This window comes from Euphorbia lathyris, chromosome 4 (genome assembly GCF_963576675.1).
Source record: "Euphorbia lathyris chromosome 4, ddEupLath1.1, whole genome shotgun sequence".
NCBI lineage: Eukaryota > Viridiplantae > Streptophyta > Magnoliopsida > Malpighiales > Euphorbiaceae > Euphorbia > Euphorbia lathyris.
In genome coordinates, this window is record NC_088913.1 from 7,468,094 (window position 1) to 7,489,875 (window position 21,782).

Sequence of the window (21,782 nt, forward strand, 5' to 3'; positions counted from 1 at the left end):
AAGACCGAATCAGTGCTTTGCCAGATTCGATTATCCGACATATCATCTCCCTTTTGCCATCAACCAGAGAAGCTGTTCAAACTGGAATTCTATCAAAACGGTGGGAGAATCAATGGACTAAAGTTCCGGTTCTGATTTTCGATTCCACCGGTATGTCTTTTAAAAACTTCCTTTATTTCATTGACAATACCTTAATTCTCCATGAATGCTCCAAGATCAAAAAACACTTATCCTCATTTCTCTCTACTTCCGCTATTATATATAGTATTTACACTTTTTAATGCTGGTGACTACTCAACTTTAACTAACTCCTCAAAATTACTGTTAACAACTTCAAAATTAAAATATTTAACAATTAAAATTGTTCAGAACAACATTTACCATAAAACCACATTTTTTATTTCCAAAATCACCTTTTTTTTAGCTTTCTCGCTCTAAAAATTCACTCTCTCTCTCCTAACCAAACAACATCTAAATGACCTCAAAACGAAAATTTTCAAGAATTAAAATTCCTTAGAATATCATTAACTCTTTGAAATTTTAGTTTTGAAGCCAATGGTCGTTTTGAGGCGTTGAGTGGCCACCAATGTTAAAAAGCGTAAAAATTCAATGGTCATACCGTTAAGAATTGAAATTCAATGGCCAGAATATATAAATAGGTAAAGTTCAATGACAATGAGTATAATTTACCCTTAAAGGGGTCATCGAAACCCGGCTCCTATCACGAGCCTTTGCTTTGTCCACAAATTCATCATACAGTTGGTCTATTCAATCATCAAAACACATCAATACTGTAAACCCAAAATCCATCATGTGGTTAAACCAACAATGGCACAACCTACTCCTATTTAAATCATCAAGTCCATCTAGAACTACACATTCTGGATTAAAATCCACAGGACATTTTACACCAAATAATTAGTAACGAACATAATACGCCACAAACCTAATTAAATCCTCAACACCGGATTGAAGACACTGAAGATACAACGCTTACGTGCTTGCCACTGCACATAAACAATGGTAACAAACAATACCCTTCCGAACCAAGCAAGAAAACTCTTACCCAAAGCTTTCCGACTAACTCTCCTCCAAGGAATCTGAGCTAATCTCATATTGCATCGCCGGGAAACAACATCATTGACCTGATTAGAAGGGCACTGAAAAAATAAATGACCAACAGTTTCAACACTCCTTCCATTTAAAAAGACTCTGCTTGATTTGATACTCAGTCTATTAAGCATCGGCATCCACAAAATAAAACTCATTCTTGGCATACAAGGAGCAACCCAGACCGGATAACTCCAAAACTTTTTTTAATCATGCTTTTTCCGAAGAGAATTCCAGGCAGAAGCAAAATAAAAAGAAACAGAACAATTCCCCTTCCATTTAATACTATCAAATTTATCCAAAGAAACCTGAAACTGTTGAACGGCATGCTCTGTTTCTACCAATGAACTGGGATTGTTAGGCAATACAACAAACATCATCCAAATAGTCATTAAACCAATAATGACAAAAGCACAACAAACTAAAAGAGAATTTTCCTATTTACTTAGAGCATCGCAACTCAATAACGGAACATTGAGAAAATCTTGGCAAGTTTAACAATTCTTGAGAAACTTTCAAAGGAAAAGCTGTTCCATCATCTTTCAATTCGACAACATCTTTTCCAACACCCTTGCATTCTTGAGAAAAAATTGAACAAAGTTTAGCATAACCTTATGTTTGCAATCTCTCTTCGGAAAGCCAACGATCTTAATAGTCTTCAGATGAGATACCAAACAATTGAAAACAGTTGCATCTGACCAGTAGTTTTTCCCAAAATCACAGTAGTCCTGTCATAAAAATTGTTAGGCCAAGGGACTAAACAATACTTGGAAAATGAATGTATATATATTCATTTAAAATTTGAGGAAACTCATGAAATGTTAAAGGTTTCTAGTCCGTATACACTATATCATTCACAATAATACATGAACTAAACTTGCTATCTAGAATTTAAAAGGTTTGAGTTGTTACCTGATCAAAGTTTGTCACATGAATAACAATGGAGAAAACTGACCTTGCATCTGTATAGCTGATATATACTACAAACATAATGTGGAGCGAAAATTTAGAAAAGAGAGTGTAATAATTCAATTTAAAACAAGGATCAATAGTAGCAAAAAGTGAAGATGGCAAATTCAGTAGTGTAGCAGCATTAACATTCAAACAACCCGAAAGCATCAATCTCTCCAGCTTTGGACATGAGATTTCGATACCGAATATTATGCGGAATTGTTTTAAAACCAAATTTTCCAAGGATTTGGAAGCAATAACCAGCTTGTTAAACCCAAAACAATGTCCTAATGATAATGTTTTGAGTAGCGGACTGCCAGAAAGAATAAGTTCCATTGCTTGATCAGCGAATTTACACCTTGCCATAATCAATGTGGTCAGACAATCCCAACTTACCTTTCCACTAGGCATAAAAATAAAATTGGATGTTGTTAAATTAACCAGTGAAGCATTGTCGAAAAGGAAATACGGCAATTTGTATTGTTGTCCGCTTGAACCCAAATATAACTCATCCACATCTTTTCTTGTTGCGAACCGTATTTTCGAACTAAATTGAGGATCGTGCCCACTGGTATGACAATATTTGAGGTGGAATTTTTTGATCTTGGAGCATTCATGGAGAATTAAGGTATTGTCAATGAAATAAAGGAAGTTTTTAAAAGACATACGGGTGGAATCGGAAATCAGAACGGGAACTTTAGTCCATTGATTCTCCCACCGTTTTGATAGAATTCCAGTTTGAACAGCTTCTCTGGTTGATGGCAAAAGGGAGATGATATGTCGGATGATCGAATCCGGCAAAGCACTGATTCGGTCTTCTTTCTCCTCCATCTTCATTCTTTTGCTTTCCATTTCCTGAGTCTAGGGCTAGACTCTCTTGAAGAATACGAAGATAAGATGGAAATGGAAAATTTAAGGCAGGCAGAAATCAGAAATTACACCGTTTTTGAGCGACTGTGGACTCCAAATGTGTGGACATTAAAATCTGCGAGTCCCATCAAATGTAAAAATCCATTGATTTAGGAAATTAATTTGGAATTCCCTGCTTTTACCTCTAACAAATTTTCTGGAAATTCACTGGTTTCCTCTGTAAAGCAGTTTCCCTGCCAAAATTAACACCAATAAGCTTAAATGAAGAAAACAAAAACCTGAGTGGAAAAAGAACCAAATAAACGAAAAAAAAACATGCAATACAACAACCAAAGCACATTACAAAATGGAAAAAATATTCTTCTTCCGTATCCACAAATTGCAAAACGATTTTACATACAAGAATTGCAAAGCATAACCGTCACATTCATATATAAGTTGATTCATCACATAATTCAGGTTCGAGGGAAAGAAATAGATAGAACTCACAGTTGATAACATAAACAAAGTAATGGAAGAAATCTGAGATTCAAATTCAATTAAAAGAAAGAAAGAACAACCAAAGCACATTACAAAATGGAAAAATATTCTTCTCCGTATCCAAAAATTGCAATACGATTTTATATACAAGGACTGCAAAGCATAACCGTCACATTCATATATAAGTTGATTCATCACATAATTCAGGTTCGAGGGAAAGAAATAGATAGAACTCACAGTTGATAACATAAACAAAGTAATGAAAGAAACCTAAGATTCAAATTCAATTAAAAGAAAGAAAGAACAAAAATGTTGGTGACTACTAACTATAGAAATTAAATATCTAAGGCATTATTTTACCTGATTGACTCCACGAGATAAACATAATAGTTAATAAGTCTTAAAAAATTATAATAAAGTAATAGTTAAATTCAAAGGAGGGAGGCGTGCATTTAGGGTTAGGATGAGATGAATTGGAGAGTGTATATATAAGGGTAAATAAATATTATATATAATTTATAAATATATATATATATATATATATAGAACGGGCCGGGTCGGGCCAAACCCGACGGGTATTTATATAGCCCAAGCCCGCCCATTTTCTAGGTGGGTTTATTCGGGCTTGGACTGGGCCGGGCCTGACACCAATTTTATGTGTCCAGGCCCAACTAAATGGGTCGGGCGGATAGGCTCATCGGCCCATACCGAGGTCTAATTTTAATACAAAAATTATTCAGCCAAAATTAATACAGTAAAACCTCTATATAGGAATACACTTAGGACCGGGCTATTTGTATAACAATTGGGAGGTTATTACTAAATAGAGTTTGGTATAATAAAATTTCTCAACACATAAAATTTTAAATTTGCTCGATACTTGGTTAAGATTATCATAAGCATGCATAGTTTATATATAATATATACCAATAGACATTAATAGAACAAATTAAATATTTAGAATTTCAATTTAGAGTTTAGGTTTTCAATATATAGATAATTGGAAGAGTTTTATGGGAAAAATGTAAACATCAATGAGAATACTAAATATTTATAATTTCAAGTTGTAGTTTGTGTTTCCAACTCATAGATAATTTCAATAGTTTTCTTTTTAATATTTTATAATTTAGTTTGAATTCTTAATATATATATATATAATTATTACTATATAGTGACATAGTTTCTAAAGATGGGACTTGAAAAGTGTATAACAAATAACGTTTGAGAGGTTATTCCTATTTATAACTGGCCCAAGTTGGGACCGAGTTTTTTTATAACAAAATAGAGGTTATTCCTATATAGAGTATTCATATACAGAGGTTTTACTGTATATTGTATCAAAATATTTTTTTACCAAACTGATCCAATAAATTTTAGTTTGATTTATAGAGTTAATTATAAATCTGGACCAATTTGAAAACTCATTTACATATTTAATATAGTTCTCAAACTTCTTACCAATCTAGACACTTTAACCTAATTTGGACAAAAATACCACCATCTTTCTCATTCTCCCTTTACTGCAGTTGGAGAAAATCGAATAACTCATTTCTCTCTTCCCTTCTTCTCGGTTTCCCTCTTCCCTTCTTTTCTTTCTCTTCATTTTCTACAACAATTTAGACAACCATCAAGATAACAATACAATCCAAGAGAGAAAGTTTTGTTCATCCAACATTCCAATTCAAAAATCATGTAACTCTTGTGTTGATCCTTACCTACATTTCAATTTCGAGTTCATACGATATTGTAAGATGATGGATACTTAATGTACATGTCAAATAGAAATGAAATTAGCTTAGTTAGCAGTAATGTCGAACCTAGAAAACCCATCGGAACTCTCATTGTCGTTGAAAATGGCGTAAACCAATACGTCTCTGTAATTCCTGACACTTATCGCGTTGTCGCATTGAAATGTTGTGACCTAACGCGACAATGGAGAAGTGATTTCAATATTGACACAACAATTTTCTCTCACCCACCTCGCATTGGGTAACAAATGGTGGCTTAGGATGGAAACAATACTTGTGACAGAGGCATGCAGAGTCATGGATGGATCGCAATATGCTATAATTGCAGAAGCTCTTGCATTATGAAAAGGTTTAAGCTGGATCAAAAGACATGGCTGGACAAATACGTTTGTTGAATGGGATTCCCTCCTATTGATCCAAGCCTTGCATAATAGTTCTTCTAGCTCTTATATGTTAAGTCTCATCATTAATGACTGCAATTCTTTGTCACGGTATATCATTCACTGTAGTTGTAATTTGTAAGGCGTTCAACGAATTTCCATACTCACATACTGACTCGAGCGGTTGGTTCTATGTCTAGATGTGAGATGCAGTGGAATGTACCGCCCTCATTTCTTTGTAATGCTCTTAACGTAGATAGTTACTTCAATCCTTTTTGCTTAAGAAAAATACATATATACGTATGGTGCATATATATTAATTTTGTTTCCCGAGCAAAAAACAAAATTTAAGAGTAGCAATTAATAAAATTACAAATTACTTACAATAATGTTAAAGATAAAATCATTAACAAATCCAACTCATTTTCAAGTTAGATCAATTTCAACAACAAAACTTTCCAAAATGTGAAGCTACTTCCTCCAAAAAATTGGGAGGTACTTTGGAATAGAATTAATAAAAGAAAAAGAAATTGAGATCATCAAATAAAGAAAATTCAATATTGAGACATGAACTGGTATTATTATTATTAGGCAAAAAGTTATAAGTCATTGAAAAATAATAATCATAATCCAACTATCAAATTCATTTCAGTGTAGCATGTCCAACTATAAACAATTTGTTTAGGATTAATATCTTCTCATCCCCTCAAGTTGTCCCAATACTACAACTAACCCCCTGAACTTAGACTTGTGACAATTTACCCCCTCAACTTAACTCCTCAAGTTGCTTATTTAAAACAAATAACTCGTAAACCCAAAAAAACATTCAACATAATATTATATCAGAAATAAAAGATTTCAAAATATGGGTTACATCTAACCAATCTACTGATACATTAACTAAATGGCAAAAAAACTCCCAAAATAACTTACATCCAAGCCTTTGCCCTTGCCTACCCTAGGTGCCATGTCGTTTTAGCTCGGTTTTTTGAAAATTGAAAGAAGGTAGAGAGGATTTGAGAGAATTTAAAATTTTTGTTAGAAAAAGTGAGGAGGGCAAATATGTCATAAATGTGCGGTGGACCGGAATTTTGGTCCGGTATATAGCAGCCCACTTTGAAAACTAGAACGTACAAGGTGATGATGACCGTGGCGGCAACAACGGAAAGCTTGAGAAAAAGGAGCAAAAGAGAAAAAGAAAATGTAGAGAGGAGAAGGAGCCTCTTTCTCTACAATTTTTCCTAGATACTTTGGTATGTCGGAATATTTTTTCTCTACAATAAGAGACTTATCCCTCATCTGTCTCATCCTTCTATCTCCCAAACAAACACGAAATAACTTTATCTCGTGTATTTTTATCCTGTCCCACCTCGTATATCCTTCAAACAAACACCCCATTAGAATCACCAAATAGATTTCTAATAATATAGGTTAAAATTGTTAGATAAACGTAATTCTGTCTTAAGAATATTAGACAAACAATTACGTCTGTCTTAAAAATGTTAGATATGATTATCCAAAAAACAAAATGAACACAGAAAAAAAATACTAGCTGTAAAAATAGAAAATCAAAAGGAAAGAGATAGACAAATCTGAGGCCTGTATTATCAGTTTTCTTAAGACGATGTCGTCGCTATTGACGATCGTCTCCCAGGATACAACAGATTACACAAGCGAACTCAAACTGTGTGTAGCCTAGTTATCACCGGAGTAGGAAAACAAGAACAATGTGAACAGACAAAGAGTATTTTCAAAAACTTCAACAACATTTATGCAACTTGTGAATTTTGACAATCCATTCTATATAAATAGAACTCGAAAGGATATGTCATTTCACGAACAAACACGACTGTACACGGACAGACACGACTGTTTATGTAAGAACACGACTGTTCACGATGGATATGACTGTTCATGAAAGGAGGTGTTTGTTGGTATTTAAATTAATAAATAATTTTATTCAATTTTTTGCAACAATCCCCCACATGAATAAAATTAGAAACGAGACGATTAGGATGTGGTGATAACTTTCTACAGAAGATATCTGCATAGGATAGGTAGCTAATGTGCCTTGAACCTTCCCTTGTGAAAGTATATTTACTTTATTGGCTGATTAGTAGACGCGATGTCTTTGAATTATTCTGCCGTTTGTGTAAACGATGATATACCCCACACAGATACCAACATAACACGGTATGGTTCTCATGGTTATGTTCGTTATGGTCATGAACATCGCCTGGTTCTGCGAGAGTTTAAGAGAACTAGGCCCCACACTAGTCTCCATCGAAGCGACTGTTGAAACACCTTTCCACAAGATTTTGATTTGACAAAATCATCCATGATTAAGAGACAATTAAATTTAAATGCTTTGATTTAATTGTACTAATGTGTTTGATCAATATTGAGTGCAAATATATATATATAAAGTTAGACAGGTCAAAAGTCAGCATAAGTCAAGCTGAGTGAAATGGAACTCAACATGAAAGAATAGAAGCTGAGTGGAGTGGAACTCAGTCTCAGAAGTTTTCTTCAAAGTTGCCAGAACGAAGCTGACCAAATTAGAAGACTTTCAGAATTGAATAAACAGAACGGAGCTGACTAAGAAGGAACTCAGCATGGAAGTTGAACATTCGAAGATAACGAATGAAGCTGAGTAACAGTCAGGACAGCATGAAAGACCCGTTCACTAAAGGACAAAGTCTGCAACCTTCTGCACCAATAATTGAAGCCTCGAAAATACATAGAAGACTAATTCCAAGAATCATGGATCAATGGATTATTGGTAAAAGACAACTGGCAGAAAAAGACAAGTCTGATGCAAGAAGACAAAACCTGACGCCTGAAGAAAACAGAGGAAGGGAATGCGGAACAGTCTGAAGCTGACCAGAAGATGTTCCCTAAAAGAGCCATTTTGGACACAACGGCTAAACCAATTCAAAATGATCCAGGATGAGATTTCCATCTATAAAAGGACAATCAAGAACCTTTTATCATTTGTCGAAGTATCAAAATAAAAAATACAGGAGAGAAAATCTTCAAAAGCACTCAAATACAAAAAGATCTTACACCAACATTTCTATTCTCTGTGTAAATGCTAGATTGATTGTTTTGTAATCATCTAAGGTGTTCTTTACTAGAAAAAGAACAAGTGTGTAATCAATAGGAATATTGAGAGTATTAAGCTGAGTACTTGGTTATAAGTATTCAGTGGTAGAAAAATCTAAGTGCTGGGTTGTAGTACTTAGTAGGAGCTGAGTAGACGAATAGAGGACGTACTCTTGCATACTCACTGCCTTGTAAAGGGTTTGTGCTCTACCTTGAAAGAGCTCAGTATTGGATTTAAAATCCAGGAGGAACTGGGGACTAGACGTAGGCAGAGAGGCCGAACCAGGATAAGTCGTGCTGAGTAACTTCTAAACTCTTTCTCTCAATAAATATATATATGTGCATGTGTTGCTTGTGAAATTTACTCAGCTTATAAATTGTTAAAACTGAAACTGAGTAAATCTGAGTGCTGAGTTGGAAGCTGACCTTTCAAGTGTCCATTCCCAACTCTCAGGTCAAGCAGTTTTGGGTCTAATTATAGAACTAAAACTGTCTGACTAATTAATTGGCCGTGCTGACTAACACGCTGAGTTATCAAAGTCTTAAAATAACATTAAGTCAGTATAATTAAAAGCCGAAAAAGTTACATTAGTTCCTAACCCCCCCTTGGAACTAATTACTAGGGACCAACAGCGACCCCACTTCACTCTGACATAGGTGATTTATTTGCTCAGAATACTGACGCACACCGTATCATTAAAAGCATATAGCTTAACCTTTTCCCGTTGGTGTCACTGTTTACATCTACGAATGGACGAGGGTTTAACCCCCACAGTGAACACGCAAGGTTTATGCAATTAGGTTGTCCCTTTGAACCTAGATCTTGGGATCTCCAGTCAACTATGTAGGGTTTTCCTTCACATAATGCCTCTTCTTTATGGGCTTTAGTCCAATTCCTTTCAATGATTTTTCAATTTGATCTCGGTTTAACCTATAGGTTAGCGGATCCGCTGTGTTATCCTTTGATTCTACAAAATCAACAAGGATGTCACTCGTTGAGACCAATTGACTAATGGTGTTATCACACGGAAGCTTTTCTACCTGTAACTCATTATACAGAAGCCATTTTTAAACATAATTAAAACACAATCATATTTCATCCATAGACAAAACATGGTTAAATCTAAGAAAGGTAATGATACTTAGCTTTTGATCATACGAACTCTGCATTTCTGTCAACACTTCAAAATTCGTCCCAAACAATACTTCTGTACGTGTTCTTTGGAAAATCATCAAATAATAATTAATTTGTCTTAAGATTGTTAGATAAACGTAATTCTGTCTTAAGATTGTTAGACAAACGTAATTCTGTCTTAAGAATGTTAGACTAACATTTACGTCTGTCTTAAAAATGTTAGATGTGATTAACCGAAAAAACAAAACGAACACAGACAAAAATACTAGCAGTAAAACTGGAAATTAAAAGGAAAGAGATAGACAAATGTGAGGCCTGTATTAGCAGTTTCCTTAAGACAGATGTCGTCGCTATTGACGATCGTCTCCCAGGATACAACAGATTACGCAAGCGAACTCAAACCGTGTGTAACATAGTTATCACCGGAGTATGAAAACAAGAACAATGTGAACAGACAGAGAGCATGAAGAATTCCAGAGAATATTTTCTCCAACAATTTTTTGAACAACCACGACTGTACACGGACAGACACGACTTTTACGTACGAACACGACTGTTCAGGAACGACACGACTGTTCATAAAAGGAGGTGTTTGTTGGTATTAAAATTAACAAATAATTTTATTCAAAATTTTCCAACAAAAATCACTAATTTAATCTCTACATAGTTTAACATAAATTTTAATTTAATTATTTTATATTTTTGGTTTGATTTGATTATTATTTTATGATATTTTTAATTTTGGATATTTATTCAATTTTAATACAAAAAAACATTCGGCCAAAATTAATATATTATATCAAAATATTTTTTTTACCGAACCGATCCAATAAATTTTGGTTTGATTTATAGGGTTAATTATAAATCTGGACCAATTTGAAAACTCATTTACATATTTAGTATAGTTCTCAAACTTCTAACCAATCTAGACACTTTAACCTCATTTGGACAAAAATACTCTCATCTTTCTCATTCTCCCTTTCCTGCAGTTGGAGAAAATCGAAGAACTCGTTTCCCTCTTCCCTTCTTCTCGGTTTCCCTCTTCCCTTCTTTTCTTTCTCTTCATTTTCTACAACAATTTAGACAACAATCAAGATAACAATAAAATCCAAGAGAGAAAGTTTTGTTCATCCAACATTCCAATTCAAAAAGCATGTAACTCTTGTGTTGATCCTTACCTACATTTCAATTTCGAGTTCATACAATATTGTAAGATGATGGATACTTGATGTATATGTCAAATCAGTAGTGTTCACATGGACCCTAATGACCACGGGGAATTTGGTCATTCACCGTTAGATGTAGGCTGATTAAAATCCTAAGGTAGAGATTCAAAGTATCCTAAGGTTTAGATTTAATCAACCTACATCTAACGGTGAATGACCAAATTCACGTGGTCATCAGGGTCCATGTGAAAAATAATGTATGTCAAATACAAATGAAATTAGCTTAGTTAACAGTAATGTCGAACCCAGAAACCCCATTAGAACTTGCATTGTCATTGAAAATGGCGTAAACCAATATGTCTCTACAATTCCCAGCACTTGTCACGTTGTCGCGTTGAAATGTTGTGACCTAACGTGACAATGGAGAAGTGATTTCAATGTTGATGCAACAATTTTCTCTCACCCACCTCGCATTGGGTACCAAATGGTGGCTTAGGATGGAAATAATACTTGTGGCCGAGGCATGGAGAGTCATGGATGGACTGCAATATGCTATAATTGCAGAAGCTCTTGCATTAATGAAAAGGTTTAAGCTGGATCAAAAGACATGGCTGGACAAATACATTTGTTGAATCAGATTCCCTCCTATTGATCCAAGCCTTGCATAATAGTTCTTCTAGCTCTTCTATGTTAAGTCTCATACGTTTATTGAATCGGATTCCCTCCTATTGATCCACGCCTTGCATAACCGTTCTTCTAGCTCTTATATGTTAAGTCTCATCACTAATGACTGTAATTCTGTGTTACGATATATCATTCATTGCAGTTGCAATTTGTAAGGCGTACACAAATCTCCATACTCACATACTGACTCGAGCGGTTGGTTCTATGTCTAGATGTGAGATGCAGTGGAATGTACCACCCTCATTTCTTTGTAATGCTCTTAACGTAGATAGTTACTTCGATCCTTTTTGCTTAAGAAAAATACATATATACGTATGGTGCATATATATTAATTTTGTTTCCCGAGCAAAAAACAAAATTTAAGAGTAGCAATTAATAAAATTACAAATTACTTACAATAATGTTAAAGATAAAATCATTAACAAATCCAACTCATTTTCAAGTTAGATCAATTTCAACAACAAAACTTTCCAAAATGTGAAGCTACTTCCTCCAAAAAAATTGGGAGGTACTTTGGAATAGAATTAATAAAAGAAAAAGAAATTGAGATCATCAAATAAAGAAAATTCAATATTGAGACATGAACTGGTATTATTATTATTAGGCAAAAAGTTATAAGTCATTGAAAAATAATAATCATAATCCAACTATCAAATTCATTTCAGTAGCATGTCCAACTATAAACAATTTGTTTAGGATTAATATCTTCTCATCCCCTCAAGTTGTCCCAATACTACAACTAACCCCCCGAACTTAGACTTGTGACAATTTACCCCCTCAACTTGCTTATTTGCAACAAATAACCCCTCAAATTGCTCAATTGGAACAGATAACTCCTCAAGTTGCTTATTTAAAACAAATAACTCGTAAACCCAAAAAAACATTCAACATAACATTATATCAGAAATAAAAGATTTCAAAATATGGGTTACATCTAACCAATCTACTGATACATTAACTAAATGGCAAAAAAACTCCCGAAATAACTTATTTAATGGGTTATTTGTTTCAAATAAACAAGTTGATAGGATTAATTGTCACAAATCTAAGTTCGGAGGGTCAGTTACAATATTGGGACAACTCGAGGGGAGTTGGAAAGTATTAAGCCATTTGTTTAACAAATGAACTCTCTTTGAATCTGTAATCTGATATATATACTAGTAGAAAACCCGTGCGATGCACGGGATATGAAACTTTTATATAATTTAGATAAATAAATAAATTTACATATTTACTTTTAAGTAATTTGATATCATCCTATGAAAAAAAAATTATATTATGTATTAGAAATTAGACACGACTTGATTGAACGGTTTCATATGATGGTTCACGTTAGCCGATCCCGAATCATTTCGGGACTAAGGCTTTGTTGTTGCTGTTGTATATTTGAAATTAATATATATTTTTTATTGATATTTCAAATTAAATTAAATTAATTTTGAAAATAATTGATTAATTTTTTTTATAGAATTTTAATTAAAGGTGTAACTGGAATTCTGTGAAACAATGATAAGAAAATAGGAGATTAATTAAAAAAATATATTAGAATATAATGAGTGGTGAAGCTCTTAGCCTAGTGGTTGAGAGCTTACCTATGCCTTGGGAGGTTATGGGTTCGAATCACATCCGGGTCTGGTGGGGATTTTTTCTTTCTTCTTTAATGTAACCGCATTGCGCAAATTTAAAAAAAAATTTATTAGAATATAATGAAAAACCAAAAATTGAATTAAACTACAATTAAAATTAAATATTATATATAGGACACAAAAGAATTACAATCTATATTAAACAAAAATTGAATTAAACTATAATTAAAATTAAATATTATATCTACGATAGAAAAGAATTACAATTTTTGTTAAAATGGAAGCAACATCAATATATTATGTTATAAACTATTACAATCAATATTTTTCTAATGTTGCACATGAGGAAACTTTATCAATTCAATATGTTACCTATAAAAAAAATAAAATTCATAAGAATTAGTGATAAATTCGTCTTGATGATAATCATTTTTCTTGATGGAATTTCATGATAACCAAGTATTTGAATTTAATTATTCATTATGCTACAGTAATCCAATATATCCAATTGAATCAACTTAAAGTGATGATTTCTCATATTTTCATCTCGTAATATCTCATCAAGACATTCAGTCAATTTGTTCATCATTCTTTCATTGTATAGAATATCAGTCACGCTCGCAGATATCACTTATTTAACTTCATTAATATTTTCTAATAATTATATATTCTTGAATTTCGTAAGCAAGAAAAACAAACAAAAGAATAGAAAACAAAAATGAAGGGACAAAAAACATAATTAGGAGAGAACTACATTCTCTCATTTTTTTCGAAAATAAGAGAGAATGTCAAGATATAAACATATAAAGAGGAGAGTGAAAATACTTTTTGCACATTAATTAAATTTTTTATTTTTTTCTTAATGAAGTATTAAGTCTATAAATTAATTTTAGTTAAATAGAATTAAATCGCAATTGTAACCACTCAGTACAAAAAAACGTTTTATAATTAATATGTGAAATTAATTCTATTAATTAGAATCATTATGCTCAACATTTGAGAATTGAAGAGATTCAAATAATAATATTTTTTAATTAATATTTTCCAATAACTTGTCCTATGATCATGTTTCATTTTCATCTGTTAAAAACTCTTGAAATACTAACAATTTTATACAAAGCACAATATATTAGTTAAAAACTATATAAGCCAATGTTGCAAAAACAATTATCTCAATATCTCATAATTAATGTACGTTTTTAAGATTTTGTGCATCAAAATTTATTTTTATTTAGCTTCATTTTGAATTCGTATCTAGCATAATCCAAATTCTTCAAGAATAAACATCTTATCAAGTGTATTAGACGCTTGCAATCTCTGTCTAGAGAACTGAGAAAAAAATACATTCTTGATAATAGTAATAATAATAATATATAACATAATTTATAATTGAAATAAATTTCATTGTAAGCATAACATTTCAATTCCCCTTTAATATTTTCTTCAATATGTCTCCAACTTCAATGAACAATGATTTTGTGAAACTTTATATCTATTTGTACCAAAATGCATAAAAATAAAAAATATAATCCATATCAATTAGATAAACTCAAACTAAAAAAATGAGTGGATTTCAACAGGTTCTGAATTAGAAAAATTAATCCAACTTCAATTAAAGCTAACAATTTAGTTCATATTAAGTCGAAAATCTAAATTTTAGTTAGAGTTAACAATCGAAATGATAACACCTAGCAACATATACTAAAAAAGAATGCAAATATATAAAATATTTATTTTAGTCGTTTAAAAAAAAGGACAAATAAAAAAACATGGATAAGGTAGCGAGAGGTATGGAACCTAGATAATGACAGAAATGGAATTTCATCTCTGAAAGATGAAACTATAACATCTATTGTTTAATAAAAATAAAACAACACAATTGAGAATAATCATAACTACAACATATGAAAAAAATCGAATAATTACCTTGAGAAACATAATAATTTATTGTAATTTTTGACACATTTGTGTTTCCCGATTTTAGTTGTCCATGCATCTTCTATTCCTATCGGATTTCTTCAATTGGAGATATCGGTTTGGAAAAAAAAAACACAAATAAAAAAGAAAACATGCATCTTCTATTATAGTTTCATCTTTCAAATCCATTTCTGCCGTTACCCAGGTTCTATATCTTTCGCTACCTTATCCATGTTTTCTTTTTTATTTGTTTTTTTTTTCCAAACCGATATCTCCAATTGAAGAAATCCGATAGGAATAGAAGATGCATGGACAACTAAAATCGGGAAACACAAATGTGTCAAAAATTACAATAAATTATTATGTTTCTCAAGGTAATTATTCGATTTTTTTCATATGTTGTAGTTATTTTTATTCTCAATTGTGTTGTTTTATTTTTATTAAACAATAGATGTTATAGTTTCATCTTTCAGAGATGAAATTCCATTTCTGTCATTATCTAGGTTTCATACCTCTCGCTACCTTATCCATGTTTTTTTATTTGTCCTTTTTTTAAACGACTAAAATAAATATTTTGTATATTTGCATTCTTTTTTAGTATATGTTGCTAGGTGTTATCATTTCGATTGTTAACTCTAACTAAAATTTAGATTTTCGACTTAATATGAACTAAATTGTTAGCTTTAATTGAAGTTGGATTAATTTTTCTAATTCAGAACCTGTTGAAATCCACTCATTTTTTTAGTTTGAGTTTATCTAATTGATATGGATTATATTTTTTATTTTTATGCATTTTGGTACAAATAGATATAAAGTTTCACACAATCATTGTTCATTGAAGTTGGAGACATATTGAAGAAAATATTAAAGGGGAATTGAAATGTTATGCTTACAATGAAATTTATTTCAATTATAAATTATGTTATATATTATTATTATTACTATTATCAAGAATGTATTTTTTTCTCAGTTCTCTAGACAAAGAGATTGCAAGCGTCTAATACACTTGATAAGATGTTTATTCGTGAAGAATTTGGATTATGCTAGATACGAATTCAAAATGAAGCTAAATAAAAATAAATTTTGATGCACAAAATCTTAAAAACGTACATTAATTATGAGATACTGAGATAATTGTTTTTGCAACATTGGCTTATATAGTTTTTAACTAATATATTGTGCTTTGTATAAAATTGTTAGTATTTCAAGAGTTTTTAACAGATGAAAATGAAACATGATCATAGGACAAGTTATTGGAAAATATTAATTAAAAAATATTATTATTTGAATCTCTTCAATTCTCAAATGTTGAGCATAATGATTCTAATTAATAGAATTAATTTCACATATTAATTATAAAACGTTTTTTTTGTACTGAGTGGTTACAATTGCGATTTAATTCTATTTAACTAAAATTAATTTATAGACTTAATACTTCATTAAGAAAAAAATAAAAAATTTAATTAATGTGCAAAAAGTATTTTCACTCTCCTCTTTATATGTTTATATCTTGACATTCTCTCTTATTTTCGAAAAAAATAAGAGAATGTAGTTCTCTCCTAATTATGTTTTTTGTCCCTTCATTTTTGTTTTCTATTCTTTTGTTTGTTTTTCTTGCTTACGAAATTCAAGAATATATAATTATTAGAAAATATTAATGAAGTTAAATAAGTGATATCTGCGAGCGTGACTGATATTCTATACAATGAAAGAATGAAGAACAAATTGATTGAATGTCTTGATGAGATATTACGAGATGAAAATATGAGAAATCATCACTTTAAGTTGATTCAATTGGATATATTGGATTACTGTAGCATAATGAATAATTAAATTCAAATACTTGGTTATCATGAAATTCCATCAAGAAAAATGATTATCATCAAGACGAATTCATCACTAATTCTTATGAATTTTATTTTTTTTATAGGTAACATATTGAATTGATAAAGTTTCCTCATGTGCAACATTAGAAAAATATTGATTGTAATAGTTTATAACATAATATATTGATGTTGCTTCCATTTTAACAAAAATTGTAATTCTTTTGTTTCGTAGATATAATATTTAATTTTAATTATAGTTTAATTCAATTTTTGTTTAATATAGATTGTAATTCTTTTGTGTCCTATATATAATATTTAATTTTAATTGTAGTTTAATTCAATTTTTGGTTTTTCATTATATTCTAATAATTTTTTTTTAAATTTGCGCAATGCGCTTACATTAAAGAAGAAAGAAAAAATCCCCACCAGACCCGGATGTGATTCGAACCCATGACCTCCCAAGGCATAGGTAAGCTCTCAACCACTTGGCTAAGAGCTTCACCACTCATTATATTCTAATATATTTTTTTAATTAATCTCCTATTTTCTTATCATTGTTTCACGGAATTCCAGTTACACCTTTAATTAAAATTCTATAAAAAAAATTAATCAATTATTTTCAAAATTAATTTAATTTAATTTGAAATATCAATAAAAAATATATATTAATTTCAAATATACAACAGCAACAACAAAGCCTTAGTCCCGAAATGATTCGGGATTGGCTAACGTGAACCATCATATGAAACCGTTCAATCAAGTCGTGTCTAATTTCTAATACATAATATAATTTTTTTTTCATAGGATGATATCAAATTACTTAAAAGTAAATATGTCAATTTATTTATTTATCTAAATTATATAAAAGTTTCATATCCCGTGCATCGCACGGGTTTTCGACTAGTATATATCAGATTACAGATTCAAAGAGAGTTCATTTGTTAAACAAATGGCTTAATACTTTCCAACTCCCCTCGAGTTGTCCCAATATTGTAACTGACCCTCCGAACTTAGATTTTCGACAATTAATCCTATCAACTTGTTTATTTGAAACAAATAACCCATTAAATAAGTTATTTCGGGAGTTTTTTTACCATTTAGTTAATGTATCAGTAGATTGGTTAGATGTAACCCATATTTTGAAATCTTTTATTTATGATATAATGTTATGTTGAATGTTTTTTTGGGTTTACGAGTTATTTGTTTTAAATAAGCAATTTGAGGAGTTATCTGTTCCAATTGAGCAATTTGAGGGGTTATTTGTTCCAAATAAGCAAGTTGAGGGGGTAAATTGTCACAAGTGTAAGTTCGGGGGGTTAGTTGTAGTATTAGGACAACTTGAGGGGATGAGAAGATATTAATCCTAAACAAATTGTTTATAGTTGGACATGCTACTGAAATGAATTTGATAGTTGGATTATGATTATTATTTTTCAATGACTTATAACTTTTTGCCTAATAATAATAATACCAGTTCATGTCTCAATATTGAATTTTCTTTATTTGATGACCTCAATTTCTTTTTCTTTTATTAATTCTATTCCAAAGTACCTCCCAATTTTTTGGAGGAAGTAGCTTCACATTTTGGAAAGTTTTGTTGTTGAAATTGATCTAACTTGAAAATGAGTTGGATTTGTTAATGATTTTATCTTTAACATTATTGTAAGTAATTTGTAATTTTATTAATTGCTACTCTTAAATTTTGTTTTTTGCTCGGGAAACAAAATTAATATATATGCACCATACGTATATATGTATTTTTCTTAAGCAAAAAGGATCGAAGTAACTATCTACGTTAAGAGCATTACAAAGAAATAAGGGAGGTACATTCCACTGCATCTCACATCTAGACATAGAACCAACCGCTCGAGTCAGTATGTGAGTATGGAAATTCGTTGAACGCCTTACAAATTACAACTACAGTGAATGATATACCGTGACAAAGAATTGCAGTCATTAATGATGAGACTTAACATATAAGAGCTAGAAGAACTATTATGCAAGGCTTGGATCAATAGGAGGGAATCCCATTCAATAAACGTATGAGACTTAACATAGAAGAGCTAGAAGAACTATTATGCAAGGCTTGAATCCCATTTAAAGCACTTTTTGGCCTCTGACCTATCCAAAATTTGTGCATTTGGCCTCTGACCTATTATTTGGTCATATTTGCCTCCTAACCTATCAAATTAGATAAAATCCAACCCATATTGCATGAAAAATTAACTCTGTTGGAAAATTAACGGCAGTAACCAATACAAAAACGACACATGACACATAATAAAATTAGTTTTCAACTGGAGATGGCAACGTAACTATTTTACACAGTAAAAAAATCATCCTAAAAACTTTTTCTAGTGTTCCGATAGAGTGAAAACTAATTTTATTTATGTGTCATGTGTCATTTTTATATTGGTTACTGCCGTTAATTTTCCAACAGAGTTAATTTTTCATTCAATATGGGTTGGATTTTATCTAATTTGATAGGTTAGGGGGCAAATATGACCAAATAATAGGGCAGGGGCCAAATGCACAAATTTTGGATAGGTCAGGGGCCAAAAAGTGCTTTAAGCCAATAAAAAATGTATTATACAAATTAATAAAAATAATTTAAATAAAAAATTTATTAAACATAACAAAACCTTGTTTTTCGATAATTATGTTCTAAAAATAAAAATAATGTTAAAAAAGAAACACATTTTGTGGAAATAAGAAGGATAATTTTATCAATAACAAGTAACTATAAACAGTTGTTCATGAAAAGCTCTAAAAAAGAGCTTTTGAAAAACTTTAAAATGTTGCAGTGTCTAGAGAAAATGTTAAACGTTGCGGTATATAAACATATCAAACAGCCTCTTAATACACATATATATGACTTGATTTACAAAATGGTCTAATACACTCATATATGAAAGATCAATGGCTCAATGTGTCTAAATAAAAGATCGAGAGCTTAATAGACCAAACAATGAAAGTTCAGGGGCTCAATGTGTCTAAATAAATGATTGATGGCTTAATGCACTAAACAATAAAAGATCAGGGGCCTCAGGATATTTTATGCCAAAAAAATCTCAAATGGTTTACTTTTGAGACTCAAATAACTTAATTTCTGAATTAAATTTATGAAAATTATAAATAATTTATAGCTAAAAATAAAAAAAATGTAAAAATATTAGCCAATATATCAAAATCATAAAGTTTTTTTTTGTTATTATATCTTTTTTTTCATAAAAAAAATTCAAATTCTTACTTTTGAGACTCAAATAATTTAATTTTTGAATTAAAGTTTATGAAAATTATAATTAATTCATAACTAAAAATAAAAAAGTGTAAAAATATTATAATTTTTTAGTGTACTGGAGGCTAAAAAAATTTTACCCAACCCTTACGAGCTGTACTTCAAAAAATTACTTCCAACGACAAAGTTAAAAATTAGGTCCCCGGATATAGATTCCCGACTCCGCCACCGTTTAAGACTAATTAATATAACTTATTGTCCAATAATAATAATACCAATTCATGTCTTAACATTGAATTTTATTTATTTGATGATCTTGTTGGAAATTAGGCTAAGGTATAGCAACGGAAATATAAAATTTTTAACCTATTTCCATTTAACCACAAGATCCGTTAACCGTTATTTCATATGAAGAAGGATAAAAAGAAATACCTTTTAGAAGTTCTATCTACCGTTGCAAACGAAGTGCCCACAACTTCAAAAGAGATAGAAACTGTCTACCAATCTGCCCCTATCCGAAACAGACCTTCCAGACCTCCGAACGACAATCCCTTCGGTGGAAACGTAGAAGAATATGTCTAGAAGCTCCCGTCCAAAAATCGCGACGATCCGACGGTTCAATCTCCGGGAATCCGCGAAATCGTGAACTGACCTGATGTAGGAGTAGTAAAACGAATTTCTCCCTTTTGTTTGTTTTTCTTCTTCGAGTTCCCAAACACGAAATAAAACACGGGAAGATTAATTTAGTATCAATCGTTGAATAGCAACCAAAGTAGATTGCCTATAATTAATCAACACAAGATCAAGGATAAAAGAAATAGATGAAAATCAATTGATCAAACGAAGCCGTAGAGAAATCTCGACCTCGAACTAGGGGTGTCGAATTTTCTCTCTCTTGGACTAGGTGAATTTCGAAAATCACAAGTAGGGTATGGCTTGCTTGGATTTCGAAAATCTCAAGGGAATGGGTATTTATAATCTCTTGTATCTAATCCCTAGTTAGATAGAATTAGGTTACTAAATAGGAATTCCATTCGGAATAGAATTCCTAATTGTTATCTTAGTATATATCTAATATATTAAGGATAATAACAATAACCTTATTGGATAATAACAGGAGTATATTAATCTAATTAAAACTCCTAACTTAATTATCTCTTAATTAATTTAATTCATATTCCTAATCTAATTAGGATTAACAAAATCAAATTAATTATTCATGTATATCACTACATGAATTTCGACCCCCTTATGTTCATGGGCCTTATTGGGCTCAATTGGGCTTCTATCAATTAATTAACATTTATCTCTCTTTTAGGTTCCAAGTCTTATGTGTTATCCATTAGGTTCTTATTGCTTCTAGCCGTATGCAACGTTATTAAATTAATTTTCAAAGAATTACATTTAATCTTTGCATAACGGAATGATGTACAGAGTATGTGATTAGCAAGTCCGTAATCATTCCCCCAGAGCTATAAGAAGACAGGTTGATTCTGTCGTTAACCTTTCCGTATTAGTTACAGTATAATTCGATCCTTTATCAACTACATCCTTGAACTGAATCTTATGACTATGGGTGATGTCAA